The sequence below is a fragment of the Adiantum capillus-veneris genome, chromosome 5 (genome assembly GCF_014529385.1).
Source record: "Adiantum capillus-veneris isolate H3 chromosome 5, ASM1452938v2, whole genome shotgun sequence".
NCBI lineage: Eukaryota > Viridiplantae > Streptophyta > Polypodiopsida > Polypodiales > Pteridaceae > Adiantum > Adiantum capillus-veneris.
In genome coordinates, this window is record NC_140935.1 from 19,623,366 (window position 1) to 19,638,828 (window position 15,463).

Here is a 15,463-nt window from a genome sequence, read left to right on the forward strand (position 1 = left end):
ATGAAGTACTGAATGATCTTGAAGCTTCAGGAGAGCCTGTAGACTGGGAGGCCTTACAGTCTCGCTGATCGCTTGAGGTGAGACGCTAATATGTGTGAGTTGATTTAATTAAGTCAGTATATGTGAAGTAATATCAATACTACTTTTGTGAGTTGTCCTATGTGCAGGTTGCAACGCCTAGTCATTAGTGGACCAGATTTTATCTATATGCTTTGTGAGACACAGACACGCTTCTGTGTCTCTTTTTTGTACAAACAGTTAGTGTTCAGACAGTTATTGTTTCCCTTATGGTTATGATTATTGTCATTGTCATTGTATAGACAGTTATTGTTTCTCTTTCTGGTTATGCTTATGGTTATTGTTAATTTTGTTTATGGTTATGGTTATCTGCATTATGGTTTTGATCAAAGTGGTTATAGCCGGTTATGGTTTTAAGTTATGGTTATGCTTTTAAGTTATGGTTATGGTTCGTTATGGTTATGCTTTTCAGTTGGTACGGTTGTCTTTCATTGACCTTAAATCTCATGTGAGATCCTACATGGATAGCATGTAGGAGGCGTATACATGATATGGTTTTTTTTTAAAAGTTTATGTAAAAACAAAGGGAACTCTGCCGAAATTTCTGCGCGCGGGAGCATGGTTGATATTTTGGTGCTGCTCGCTTTCTTGGGCAGAGGGCAGGAAGTCTGGCTGTGGCTGTGTCCATCTTTTAACTGGGCACAGGCCAGGCTACCTACCCTCTGCCCAATAAAAAAAATTTCTGCTATGGTCGTCGCTATATGCGTCGCTATGCACGTCGCTAATAGCGACTGGTTTCATAGCGACGCGCATAGCAACGGGCAGCGTCGATATATGCATCGATAACACCTTTTTTTGTTGTAGTGAATGTAAAAATATTCTGGTGTCTACATTCCTCCCTCACTAAATTATGAAGTCGTCCTCGATGAACAAGAATGTCTTCTACACTGGAATGAACTTCTTGAACTGTTGCAACTCCCCAGTTTGGCGGCCTCATTTCAAAGAAAATTTTGAAAAATAACTCTCTTCCTTCCTGGACTGTGAATGTCCTCGTGAGCATTTAGCCTGAAATACATTACACTAACACCAGTAGTCTGTCCATTCTTACTTATTTTAAAACAAGAACTAGATTTGTTTCAAGAATAAAACCGTTAACCAGCCAGTCAATGACAACTCAGTGACAAATTAATAAACACTAGACATAGTTATATAAACATGTTAACCCCAGTAATCATATATACCCTCTCTAGCATTTATAAAAATTTAAAAATCACAAACCTAAACCTCACCAATAGCAACTAGAATTGATAATAAGGTGACTAGTTAATGGAATAACTATAAACCGCCCTAAGCAAGACAATAAATTTATTATTGTTTAATAGCAAGAACAACCCCCCTCCATGGCGCTAGATCTCTATAGAGGTAAACCAATTAACCCCTATATTATAGAAAATATCTTAGCATTAATATCTAAGTGGAAGTCATCGCCTTTAATCTAGGTTTCCTTCTTTTGAATTCCCAAGTTTTTATTGCCTTTTTTTCATGCGTTCTTTTTTCTTGTTTTTGTTTTTATTTTTAATTTTAGCAAGTCACATCGAACTTGATTGTTGTTTTTTTTTCTCCGCATACATTCCACTCTCACTGCTACGTCGAGTAGGAATTCTTAACTCTTACACTTCCACCCCGTACAAAACTTGGCTACGGCTCGTGGCTCTGTCACTAGAGACAAAGTGGACCCACCCACTTACCAAACTTGTACGGCAACGGTCGCACAACATATAACATAAAAGTTTTGTTTTATTCTCCCCTTGGCTCATCACTAGTGTGAATTAACTAGCATATCACCCATAATCTAGAGTTTAAAGGTCTATACTCCCAACCATAGAGACCTACATCACTTCTAGGGATCGTTAGATCACCATTAAGAGCATAAATATATTGCCCAAAACTAGTTTAGCTAAAGTGACCCATATAAATAATCACCTTGACTACTTCTCTCAGCCACTACAGGTTGGTCACCGATCGGTGATTGCTAAGTGTAGATAAAGGAAAGTTAAAAAGAATATATAAACCCCCTAAGCTAACAAGTTTAATATGACTATGAATAGTGTGGTATTAACTTGTCACTGACACATCTATTACAACAAGCATAAAAATGATAAAAAATAAAAAAGAAGAAGAAAAAATTGAACATTATAGTTAGAAGTAAACCACATGTTTAATCTTCTTGAGAATGCTCCACTTTAGAACTACATCCCCAGATATAGCTTTGACAATCAACTACAATTTGTAACAGGTATCTTCTCTATAGAAAATTGCTCGGTTCTGCAAAAAGATTAGACTACACTCCCCATAAAGGAATGTGGGTATCCTACTCCTAATTTTTATGGGTTTTTGTTTTATTTTTTTGATTTGTTTTTATTGTCTGGTTGTTCTTTTTTTTTAATTGTTTCTTTTTTTAAAACATAAATTTGCAAATAAATAAGCATTCAGATTTCCAAGAATAGTGCAACGGATTACAAGCATCTCTACGTGGTTCAATCACCTACAATCTAAGGAGCTACAATATCCTACTCAAAGACCGTATCCTAGGTCATAGACACCTATATGTGCTACAGACACCTACTTCCGTTACAAAGCCACAATTTTCTACACATAGACCACACCCTCTCCAATTTCACATTCTTCACATCATGTATATGTTTTTTTTAAAATTTGGTTTGATTTTATATTTTCATTCAAACATTTATTCAAATGCAAATGTATTATAAACTACTTCTTTGAAACTGACACCACAAACAATGATAAACTAACATCTTGAAACTTCCTCTCAAATCTCACATCTCAAAATCTTGTATTATTTCTAACTCTCAAACTTTGTCATACCTCTCGGACAATATCTCCACTAACATCACCCAAACATCTCTCAAGCTTTAATTTCCACTCTACTTCTCAATCATCTCTCAACATCTCTAACTTTCAAGCATCTCTCAACTTACTAAATTTTCTACAAACTTCCTCTCGGGATTGCCTGCAGCATCTCCTTCATCTCCCCAAGGATTACACACATAGAGGGTTCCACACTTGGGCTCTCTCCTCCTCCTCACTCTCTCTCTCTCTCTCTCTCTCTCTCTCTCGCTCTCTCTCTCTCTCTCTCTCTCTCTCTCTCTCTCTCTCTCTCTCTCTCTCTCTCTCTCTCTCTCTCTCTCTCTCTCTCTTCTCAGTCATGCGTCATCCCCCTCGTAGGAGGATGTGCTGCTCTCACAGGGTACCTTCTCTCTCTCCGCTCACTACATGGCGACAATCTCTCTCTCTTCCTATGCTCTACACACACAACAGCGCAGCCCTACTTGGCTCCTCGTAACTACTCATGCTCGCACCCCTTCTTGGCTCTGCATCGCAACCTCTCTCGTTTTGGCAACCCTCTCCCTTCAGCGGCGGTTCTCAGGAAGACCATAAAATAACATTTTTTTTATTGATGTTTTTAATGATCTTTAGAGACCTAATTCTCACCACAAAAAAAAACATTTGATGTCGTACTAACCATCTCAGAAAACCTCAAAAATCTATCCGACCAGAATTGGACACTAGACCTTGCACATTCTATTACCTCAAAGCCTCACCATTTCTCTCCTTCTCCCCGTCTTTGACTCAAAGTTTGAAGCTTTTCCCGGTATTCACAATAAAACTTGTGTAAACCTCACGTTTGTTCAAAGCAAACTGAAAATCTAACTAGGATTTTACTGTTTCAACCGGTTGAAATGTATTGCATTAACACAAAATATGGAAAACTCATAGGACTTCGAAGGTCTATTTTGGCTAAGACTAAACTCAAGACCTCACTACTGCACTTTCACTTGGACTGGATATGGGGTGACTCATCTATTCTGCCAAATCGATCACAAAAAGAAGAATTTTCTTACATCCTAAAGCAACAATAAGGAATTTTAAAGAATCCATTCCGACTAATCTCGAGCTCGCAACCCCATTGCGGTCACTAATACCTATGAAATTTTTGAGTTTCTTTCGGACCAAGCTTAAAATCTAGGTAATATCTGATCATATTGTCGGCTAAACTTAGGCTAGGAACTCATTTAAAACTAATAATATCCTATTCAACATAGAATGAGATACCTAATGGCCATTGCTTGAATTTGAAGTCGTTAAGTTAACTATCAACAACAAGCTCCTTTCAACTAACTCCATCCATCAAGTGACTAACTACCTTCAATAAAAACATATCAGCAAGCACTTATAAAACCTGACAAATCTTAACATTAATGCATCCATTATGGAAATCATTAGCATGCTGATGCACCTAACATGCCCATGAAAATCCCAATTAACCCCAGTTTTGGTACAAAATGTAAAAATATTCTGGTGTCTACACATATCAAGGAAAGTCTGGTCTTCACAGAAAGATGGAGGATCATCTTCTTTTGACAACAACCAAAATCTTTGACAACGATATCAATACGAGTCCTTGAAGCTTCTCAAATCTATGTGGAAACAACACAACCAACCATAGGAGAGAAAGGTAAAGCTAAAGCAACCATGGAAGCAGATCAACCTCGTAAGTTGACTTTATCTCTAATGATTCTCCACCAAAATTCCAACATAGCCTCTACATCAAGAGCCACATCATCAACAATGCAATGGAAAACCAAGAAAAAAGATTATCAACCAAAGTTTCCATCACAACAAGGCCTCCAAAAGAATCCATAGAGTGTAAACCAAGTGTTTTAGTATCCAAGAGTACATCAAAATCAATGACCCAGTTTGGATACATGAAGCAACCTCAACAACAAAAGGTGACAGGGTGGGTTGCATCAAATGAGTCAATCACTGCTCAAGGCTACTTCCAAGGAAATGCTAATGTTTGGGACAAAAATCCTAAAGTAACAGCTTGGACCTACTTACCTCAAGCATAAAGCTCTGCAGCACGCAAGGTGAGCTATCAACAGACAACACCCACCTCAAGAAGGAGAAATAACAACCACAAGAGACAAAAGAAAAGATCAAAGAAGTGGGCAATGTGACAAGTTTGGGTAACAAAGTTAGACTTCAATCAAGCTACCCGACAAAGATAAGTGCAACACCAAGTGATTCCAGTCAAGCTACTTGAAGCACAAGGATCTTATGAAGGTGACACTCAAATATTCTTAACAAAAGCAGTAGCTAAACCTGGAACAAGGAAGATTAGTCAGCACAAGGCTCCACCAAAAGGCAATCAAGGTAATACTCAAATATTCTTAACAAAAGTAGTGGCTAAACCCGGAACAAGGAAGATCAATCATGCAACACAAGGCTCCACCCAAAGGCAAGCAATGACAACTAAAATCCATTAGAAGCCAATCACAACCAAGGGTAATACAACCTCCAGCTGGATACCTTGCCATATACTCTAAAAGCGAGGCTTTTACAATGGTAATCATCAGGTCTAGATATCGCAACCAAGTGTCCATCAAGTTATCAAGAAAATGGAGAAAATGCATAGGAAGATCACACAAGGGCTAAAGACAAGTTGGGTTCCAAAATTTCTAGTGGAAAATCAATCACAAAGAACCCACAAACATCTTCAACCACAGGAGCCAGCATATGTCAACCTACAAAATGATGTCATCCAAAGATCAACACATTTAAAGAGGCCTAAATCTCAAGAGCCTATGGAATTAGGTTTACGATTTTGAATAGGCCTGTCCAAGTTTCCATTCAAAATACATGGCATAAAAGTCAAAGTCGGATAGCTAAGCCACTAAACAAAGTGAGGCGTTAGTTCCAAAGCTTCAAGTAATATTCTTGTGTTCTAAGCATTTTAACTATTCTAGGTACTACTCAATCCAAAAGAATTGAACATAATTATGTTTTGTTGCTCATGCTAATATAGGTGAGCATAAGAGTCAAAGCCTCTGTAATTTATGTCCGGTGAAGTGAAGGAGGAAGTCCACAAGACACGCACACACTGAGCACAATGAGGTATGAGTCAGAAAGCTTCTACATCAAAAACCCTTCTTGAAAACAAAGAAGCTATTGAGGTGTCCTATGATGTCACATGTGTTACATTTGTTCCTTGAAGCACCCATCAAATCCCTCTATCACAATGCATGCTTTTGTTCAACAAATTTCTCATATACATATAGAGTGTCCCATAATTGTCCCTTGCATTAGGTACTCTTTCTTTGTCTCTCCCAAGCACTCACCTTACATGATAGGTACTTCAAGTCCAACTTCTCAACTCCAATAAGAGTGTATACTAAAGGAATTTTTTCCCATCAGGGCCCATTTGGTCATCCAGGTTTTAGACCCTAATCTAAAAATACTCATCATCATCTTCTTGTATATATTCCTTTTACATCAGCATTAAGGAAATGTCTACCCAAATCAATCAGCAATGACTTGGAGCTACATCTACTACAGATCCCAATATACTTATCAAGCACAAATCTTACTTTCAAGAACAACAATCAAGCATCATCAAACATGGGAAAAACAAAGAAGGGTATACAAAGACAATGGACAAACAATAACAACTAGCAAGAAAGCTCTCAACAAGAAACATAAGAATCTCAACAATGTTGAATTTAGTGAAGTATTTTAGGATACAAAGAACAGATCCATCATCCAGTCAACAAAAAAGACAAGCACATCAAAATCCATCTTCACGGACAAAAGTGGCAACAAAGAGAAGAATGAGCAACAAGATGCAAAATTCCCTTCGCAATTGAATTCCACCACATGATCACCCAGAACACAAGAGATATGAACCATTCAAGGAAGGGGGGGCGTCATCAATGGAAAAGAAATTCCCAAGCTAAATGCCAACCTTGAAGACAAAGATGAAGACAAACCTCACAACAAGATTGCACATAGTCGTGTCAAGGGATGACACGAGCTACGAAGGGGGGAATGTTGGTGGACTTCCTAAACGTGCATCCACCTAGACGAACACTTAGCCGCACATCACATTTGTACTCTTATTTTTTCAAGCTAGTGTAGCTACACTGTGTGTAAATCCTGATTCCAGAGTAGGAGGTCAATTCCTGATGCATCACCCAAAACACAAGAGATATGAACCATTCAAAGAAGGGGGGGCGTCATCAATGGAAAAGAAATTCCCAAGCTAAAGGCCAACCTTGAAGACAAAGATGAAGACAACCCTCACAACAAGATTGCACATAGTCGTGTCAAGGGATGACACGAGCTATGAAGGGGGGAATGTTGGTAGACGTCCTAAATGTGCATCCATATAGACAAACACTTTGCCGGACATCACATTTGTACTCTTATTTTTTCAAGCTAGTGTACCTACACTGTGTGTAAATCCTGATTCCAGAGTAGGAGGTCAATTCCTTGAGTTGTAATTTTGTCATGATATATGTAAAGGTCCATGTGAGCCGACCGCCAGCCATTTGGAAATCCCTAGGTGTAAAAGTCAATAACCTTAATGTAGAAGGAGACTTATCTTTTGGAAAAGAAATAAGCTATGTGTACTCTCAAATGAGTACAAAGTTGAAACTTGTAATCATCACAACTAATGATTTGATAATCTGTTTTCAATTTCAAGACATGCATTGTGTTCTTATTTCCTTAATCTTTCAATTAAGTGTAAGCATTGACAGTTTTGTTGAGGTTCATGACAATGTGTTAGTAAGCCTAATTTGTAGATTTGAGTGCTTAAATCACTGTTTTTTGATGTTTTGACCATTGGAGAGTGCTCCTTGACCATAGGGTGACCTTTTGGTTAGTTCTATTGGAGTTTTTAGGACCTCAATAACGATGGATTGTGATTTTGATGCTTTGTTGGATTGCAACCAAACTCGGTATGATAGTGCCCCTAGGTGTCTTAGACCTCCCCCTAAAGTTTTGTTGCATTTAAACTTCGTTTGAGTGATGAAAATGCATGATGACATAGAGTGGCGAACAAGAACATATACCAATTTCCTAATCATTGAGTGATGGTTTGCTTGTTGAGTTAGTGTGTTTGCTTGCTAGGTTCACTTCTTCAGATTGACAACTTCAAAGAATGTCCGTGCCCAATTTGAGTTTCTTTCCTCAGTATTGACATTATGTTAGTGCTAGTAGATAGCTATGCTATAAACAATGTTGAAATAAGTGAAGGGGGTCCTCACTAGACACTTTACATTGTGAGAATCTATCAGAGCCAATCCCTTTGCTAAATACCTTATTCTTGATTGGTATGACACCCCATAGTACTTTTTATAGGAGATCTTCATAGCTAGGGGTCACTTGGGTCCTCGATGGCTTGCTATCAATGCCAATCTAGAGTTTGGACAATTATTCTTGTTTATTGAGCTACTCTCTGAGAATTATGAGCTTCAAAATTCACTCTTTCCAAGCCGTTCCCCCAAAACAACATCAAGACTCTTGCAAGTTGTCTTCCCAAGATAAGTCTTGCAACATTTGACCTTGTGAGCCTCTTTCACTTCTCTCAAAGTCGATCAAGAAACCAAGGGGCCTCCAATGCCCTCTAAAATTCACCATTGAAGCAACTAGGGATGCCTCTTTGAAGTTGAGTGAAGAGGCGAGGGTACATAAGGGGGGTTGTTGGCAATGAAAGGAAAAAAATGCAGCATTGTTTTAAAACACTGCCTGTGCAAGGGGGGGAGGGGGTTATTTTGTTACCAAGGGCTATAAATGGATGATGCCAGTAGAGGTCTAATCGTGGGCATTTTAAGATGCCATGAGGGAGGAAGGAAAGAGGTGTGGGTCCTCTTCTCTATGTATGGGTCCTCTTCTCACTAAGCTACCTTGATCCACCAAGGCTCTCATAACATGACCAAGGGGGAGAGAGAGAGAGAGAGAGAGAGAGAGAGAGAGAGAGAGAGAGAGAGACTCCTAAACCAATCAACCTTGGCAATAAATAAACCGATAATCATACAATGGGGCTTATGTGTGCTTTTATAGACACCTTAGTAAATTTCCCTACCCAACTTTGACAAAAAAGTAAAATAAATACCTAAAAGAAAAAATAATAATGGGAGATCACTTGAGATGACACAACGTTAACAAGACCAAGGATGTCCTAATCTCCACTTCTATCTTATTCTATCTAACTAGTATTGATAGCCGTTTTTTTGGCTATCCAAATTTCCATAGTGAGATACCTCACCCTACCAAAATCAGCCAAACACTGTGGCTATCCCTACCATTTCACTGTACATAGGCGTGTGTGAGTTAGAGGACTTTTCTCACATTTTTTGAAAAACCCTCAATTAGCTAGTCACTGGGCTAGTTGAGCCAAAAAAATAAAAAAATAATCTAAAAAAGGTATATTATGACCTCTTTGTGTGTAAATATTTCATTGTATATAGGGCCTAAATATAAGGATTTTTCATAATTATTTTGGTATCTATTTAAATATTTTTACCTAGGTGTGTGTTATTTATGCTATGTACTTTGACTCACCATTACCACAATTTTGCTTACCATTTTGCATACTCTTTCTTCCATATAGAAATAATTTCATGCAAGCTTCTCTTATTTTTGGTGTAACTCCATCTCAACAAAAATCCAAAAAAACTAGTTTTATTTATGTGTATATGTTTTTCACTATTGTGATTTTTTCCTTCCTACATCTATTCTCTATTACTCTCATAAATTAGAACACCAAAACTATTCATCTTTTTATGATAGACTTATAATGAGAGATTTATTTTGACCCCTTTATATTTTTTCCACCCATATTATTTATATTTGACATGTACATATTTTTTTAGACCCCTCAATATTTGATTTCCTTAGTTGTACTATTCATTTATATCATGATCTCAACAATATCTTCAATTATAAACCTACCAAATAAGGTCAAGGGTATGTGGCATGCATGCATGCACTATGGAGGGCTCACTCTTGGAGGCATTCAAAAGAATCATCCCAAAAAGGAACCCACAAGGACTTTGTGCAGTGGGAAAAGACAGTCAATTTTGCTAAATTTTTAAAGATCAATTTCTCTCCGAATTCGAAAAGGTGATACAAACAAAAGTTGTAGCTCATGGGCTGAACTTTTGCCTCACATTTTTTCATATTTTTTTGAGCTACCTATGCTATGCAGCCACACTCCCTCTTTCACTTTATCATTTTCCTCTTTCACACACACTTCTCCACTCATCATCCCCACCTCTATCACCACTCCTCTCTGCACCCTACTCACCTTCTTCTCAACCTTGAAGAATAAGAGAAATCATGGTGAACTCATGTCTCCTACACACACTTCCATTCCAAAATTGACCACCTAGTCTCATTTTTCCTCCTCTATATTACCCATATCTATAAAAAAAACCACAAAATTCAGTCTCTTCTCTTGAAAGACATCATCATGGTGATTGATTACTCATATTCAATTACCTTGGCTCCCAAGGAAGGTCAAGAGTGGAGAAAAAACGTACCGTCAAAGCTAGTGGACCATCAACAAGCGTCAAAATTGACCCTACTCAAGATGCTTCGAGCATCAACATTGTAAGAAATCCATATTATCTTACCTATTAAGAGTTTTTTCTTCCTTATTTGTATCCTACATGGATACTCCCATTGTAAATATCCAATTCCATTTGTAAATCAATAAAAATACTAACTCTACTAATTTACAACCTATTATGAAAAGTCTTATCACCTCCACTTCTCTCCTCTCTCTTTTCTTTATCTATCCCCACAAACTTCTTGATAATCCCAAGCAAAAGAAATTAAATAAGTGCTGAAAATCTAACCCAACCATGGTTAGAGGAGTAACCCTAGCCCTCAAAATTGCTATAAAAGGAGGGTGTAGCTAGCACAAAAGGGGGAAGCCATAAGCAAGAGCACTATGCTATAGCTTGAGAAGCCAAGCTCAACCTCTCTAGAAGGAGCTCTTGCGTGGAAGCTCATTGGCTTATACATATGCATGTGTTGTATTAGGGGTGATTACCAAGGGAGATCTATGCCATTGTAAGAGAGAATGATCATTCAATTGATAGTAGGAAATCTATCATTTCTCCTACTAGTGTGAGCCCAACATTTGCTGAATCAAGGAGGGTGGATTTGGACTAAGCATGGATACTTTGTCTCTCTTCCAATGTCAAGTCATGGACAACAATGATGTGTAAGTGTCTTGGTGTTTTTATTTAAGTTCTTGATAGCTTGTCTCTGGGTGTTGTCGTCAATTTAGACATAAATCTCATATACTGTAAGAGGGCAATAGGGTGGAGAGGACTCCCCTGGCCTTAAGATAGTGATTGGGGTGGTTTTTCTTGTGATGTATTGTGGTGTAATTTACTCAAGCTAAGTTGAACAAATACTAATTTCTTTTTTATTGGTCATGAAATATTTGTAAGAAGGTATTAATGCAACAAGCACCCCCTCCCCCTTCTCTCTCTTTCTTACATATATAATTGTGTTTGCTTGATCACTGCCGATACATTTCAAAGCAGCCCAAGTACTATCTCTCTCTGTCTCTCTCTCTTTATCTCTCTCTCTCTTTATGCGTCCTAGTTTGCATCCAAAACTAGGTGGTGCCCCAAATTTGTGTAGGGTTAGGTTGTGGGTTTGTGTGTGTGTTTCTTGTTTTTTCCAACCCCAACCCAATTGAGCAACACGGGAGTCTAGAAGGGTGCTTAGAGGCCACTCTTCTTGTTGCCCGCCCTGGACCGCCTCAAATTGGTGCCCCCACGGAGGACAGCTTGTGTATCCTTTTGTGTAGGTTAGCATAGTCAAGTAGGTTGCATGAATCAAGAGAATTTGTATGATCCTTTCATTCCCATTGCAAGGCAAAAGGTACACATAATTGTTAGTACTAAGTTGCAATTTCAACGTGCAATTCGTAGAATTTTAGGTCCCCTTAGGTTGGCAGAGATAAACGCATCAGTAAATCCCTTTATTTTGCCTCTCATTAGGTACGACCTTAGTTTGGACGTCTATATTTTTGTTTTGTTTTAAGTATTAGGCCATGCATAGACCATGGATAATGGCCCAAGAATAGAGGTTTTCCCCTTCGATTTCACTCCACACATTAGAATAAACATTGCAATTAGTAGGAAGATCCACTTTCAACAACGTATGGTGTTCAAGTTTGGTGCCCAAAGAGTAGGAGAAATTCTGGCGTCCCCAAACCCTGTCATCCTGCCTCTTATTGATTATCATAGGTCATTTGATTTGAATATTTTTATTTTGTTGTAGAATAGATTGCAATTTAGAAAATACTACTATGTAAATCCTTTAAAAAAAAGGAAAAACAAAAACGTGTTGTCACTTTGAAACTGATTCAATGGAGGCCCAACGCCAAATGTCCGGATATCCTCTTTTCTTTGGAGAGCCTGAAGAGGATGCAGAATTATTTCTAGCAAATTTCAAGATGTCTTTTCGTATCAAGAGGATAGTAACTGATCAAGAATGTCTAGAGATGTTTGAGGTGGTCCTTAGGAAAGATGCTAGCACTTGGTTTGACTCTTTTCCTGAGGAAGTTAAAGGGAATTACATGGAATTTGTGAATCATTTCAAGAGATACTTCTTTGATCCCCAAAACACGCAAAAGCTATGGCAAGACATTGTTTCTCACAAACAAAAAGACTTAGATGACTACTACATGTATAAACAAGAGTTTCTACGTCTTTGGGTTGTATGGGTGAGAAATGTTGCTAACTCTGGTGATGGTGCAAAGTTCCTAAAGAAGGAGAGGTTCATAGCCGGACTCTTCTCTGACCTTAAGGTAAAAGTTGAGGCGGGTGCACCTGCTACCTTTGATGCACCTGAAACTAGGGCTGCTGAGAAATATAGGAAACTCAAGTGCTTAAGGGGAGAGGTTCCAAAGAAGGTCTTAGACCCAAATGTAAGTCACAAGCATACAAATCTAGGGAGCTTCCTGAGGTAACGACGGAAGTGATTAAGAAGTTAAATGAATCTTTAAGGAGCCTGTCAATTCACCTTGCACAAGCTGTAGGTCCAAAGGGACAAGCAAAGTAGTCTGAAGAGCAAGATCCACGACCTAGGAGAGTCTTGCAATGTTGGAATTGCGGAGAGTCTGGACATGGGATGTATAATTGTCCTTGGCCCCGTGGGGAGCCATGGAGACCTAACTTGAATTACCCAGTGCTGAATGCAGGTGAAGGAGTTGGTCAACAACCGAGGCTTCTACAAAGGCCAAGTGGACCAAGACCATCTCCACAAGGGGTGGAAGGAGTTTCACCTTTGCTTGACCCAAATGTCAATGTTATAGAAGTCACACAATCCAAAGAGGGTGACTCAATGAAGCAAATGGCATTAAGCATGGCTGAGGAAAAGGTAAAGGGAAAGAAGGTGTCACATCACAGAAGGCAAGAAGGCAAAGGCAAGAAGGCAAAGGAGACCAAGGAAGCTAAGAGGACTCGACGTCGTATCAATCTCGAAGACTTCCCTCTTGGACATGGTATGGCTCCATACAACCTGTTGGAAGACATGCGAGGTAAGGGTCCTGATATCTCATGGCCTCAATTCCTTGCATTATGTCCACAAGTTAGAAGGGATTTAACAAAGGTAGTTAGCACTAGGAGAAAGGTAAAAGAGAGTGTGCCTATTGTAAAAATTGCACAAGATGAAATGAATGAGGATATTACACATGTGCTAGATTGTTACATCAAAGGAAGATTGGTTAGGAAAGGTGTAGTGGATGGGGGCGCACAAATTTGCATCATGACAGAGGGACTCATGCAAAGACTAGGCATGCACACCCATGAGACACCTGAAATTAAAGTCAAGATGGCAAACAATAGCAAGGCTAGATGCGTAGACATTTGTAAAAATGTTTTTGTGGAGGCCTTTGGCATTAAGAAGGCAGTGGATTTCTATGTCATCTCTACCAAAGGAAATGGTTACCCATTTATCCTAGGAAGACCATGGCTAATGAAAATGCAAGCTTTGCAGGATTGGGAGAGTGGAAATCTAATTTGCAGGAATGACAATCATAAGAAGGTTATCTTTGACATGAAGGAGCAACTCCAAGAGGAGCTCCATGAAGAATCATCACAAAGTGAGACGGAGGAAGGCTGGACAGATAGCACTTCAGAAGAAGAAAGTAGCGGTAGCATTACTGAAGAGGAGTCTTTTATTGAAGTGATGGGGGTAAGTTTTAAGCCAAATAACCAAGAGACCTCTTGCCCAGGTTTGGAAGAGGTAGGTTCCCAAGAGAACCAAAAAGTGGAATATGAAGGAATGCTAGAAGGTATGTTGTACAACACTTACAAAGGATGAAAGAGAGGAGTTCGAAGGTGTTTCAAGGAAATTTCCTAGGCTTTTTGCTAAATATTACACCGATGTGCGTGGAGTAGATGTTGTTCAACACAAGATTGAGTTGAAGCTAGAGGTCACACCTAAGGCTCAAAAGCTACGAAGGCTAGGAGTCATCAAGGACCAGGCTTTACTCAAGGAGGTAAGAAAGCTTCTAGTAGCAGGTTTCATTTATCCAGTGGAGAATTCAGAGTGGGCTTATCCCGTTGTTGTCACTCCTAAGAAAAACGGAAAATGGAGGGTGTGTGTGGATTACCGTCCACTCAATGAGGCAACAAAAAGAGATCACTTTCCCCTCCCATTTCAAGATGAGATACTAAATGAGAAGCTGGTCATGAGAAGTACACTGTGTGTGATGGCTACTCGGGTTACTTTCAAATTGGTATCGCATTGGAAGATCAGTTGAAAACAACCTTCATCACTCCTTGGGGTTGTTATTCTTTTAGATTCATGCCATTTGGCCTGACAAATGCTCCTGCAACTTTCCAACGCTTCATGAACATGGTGTTTCAAGAATTCTTTGGAAAGTCCATTAGGGTTTTTATTGATGATTTTTGCATTTATAGCTCAAAATCATTGCATCTACAAAGGGTAGAAAAAGGTTTAAAGGAGCATTACAACATGGGAGGTCAACTCAACCTCGACAAGTGTCACATAGGTGAGGATGAAGTGATCTTGCTTGGTCACAAGGTTTCCTATAAAGGCATTGAGGTGGATCCTTCAAAGGCAAAGGCTCTTATTGAGCTCCCATCACCCAAGAATCTCAAAGAGGTCATCTCATTCATTCAAAAGGTGAAGTATATGTTACGCTTTATTCACTTAGCTTCGGAGTTGCTTCATCCTTTGCAAAAGTTGACACAACAAGTAGAATTTGCATGGTCTGATGAGCTTGAAGAGTACTTTTGTAACATTAAAGTCATCATGTCAAAGCTACCAACACTCATACCTCCTTGTTGGGAGTACACATTCTTTGTTAGCTCTAGTGTTGGGAGAGAAACAATTGGTGCGGTTTTGCTACAACAAGATCCCCATAGTACCCGGATACGACCCATCTACTTTGCTAGTAGGGTCATGAATGCTTTGGAAAGAGGCTACACGGAGGCAGACTTCATGATGCTTTCTCTCATGTTTGCGGTGAGAAAGTTTAGATCCTACTTGCTACCAAAACCTTTTATAATTCTCACTACAAATTTTT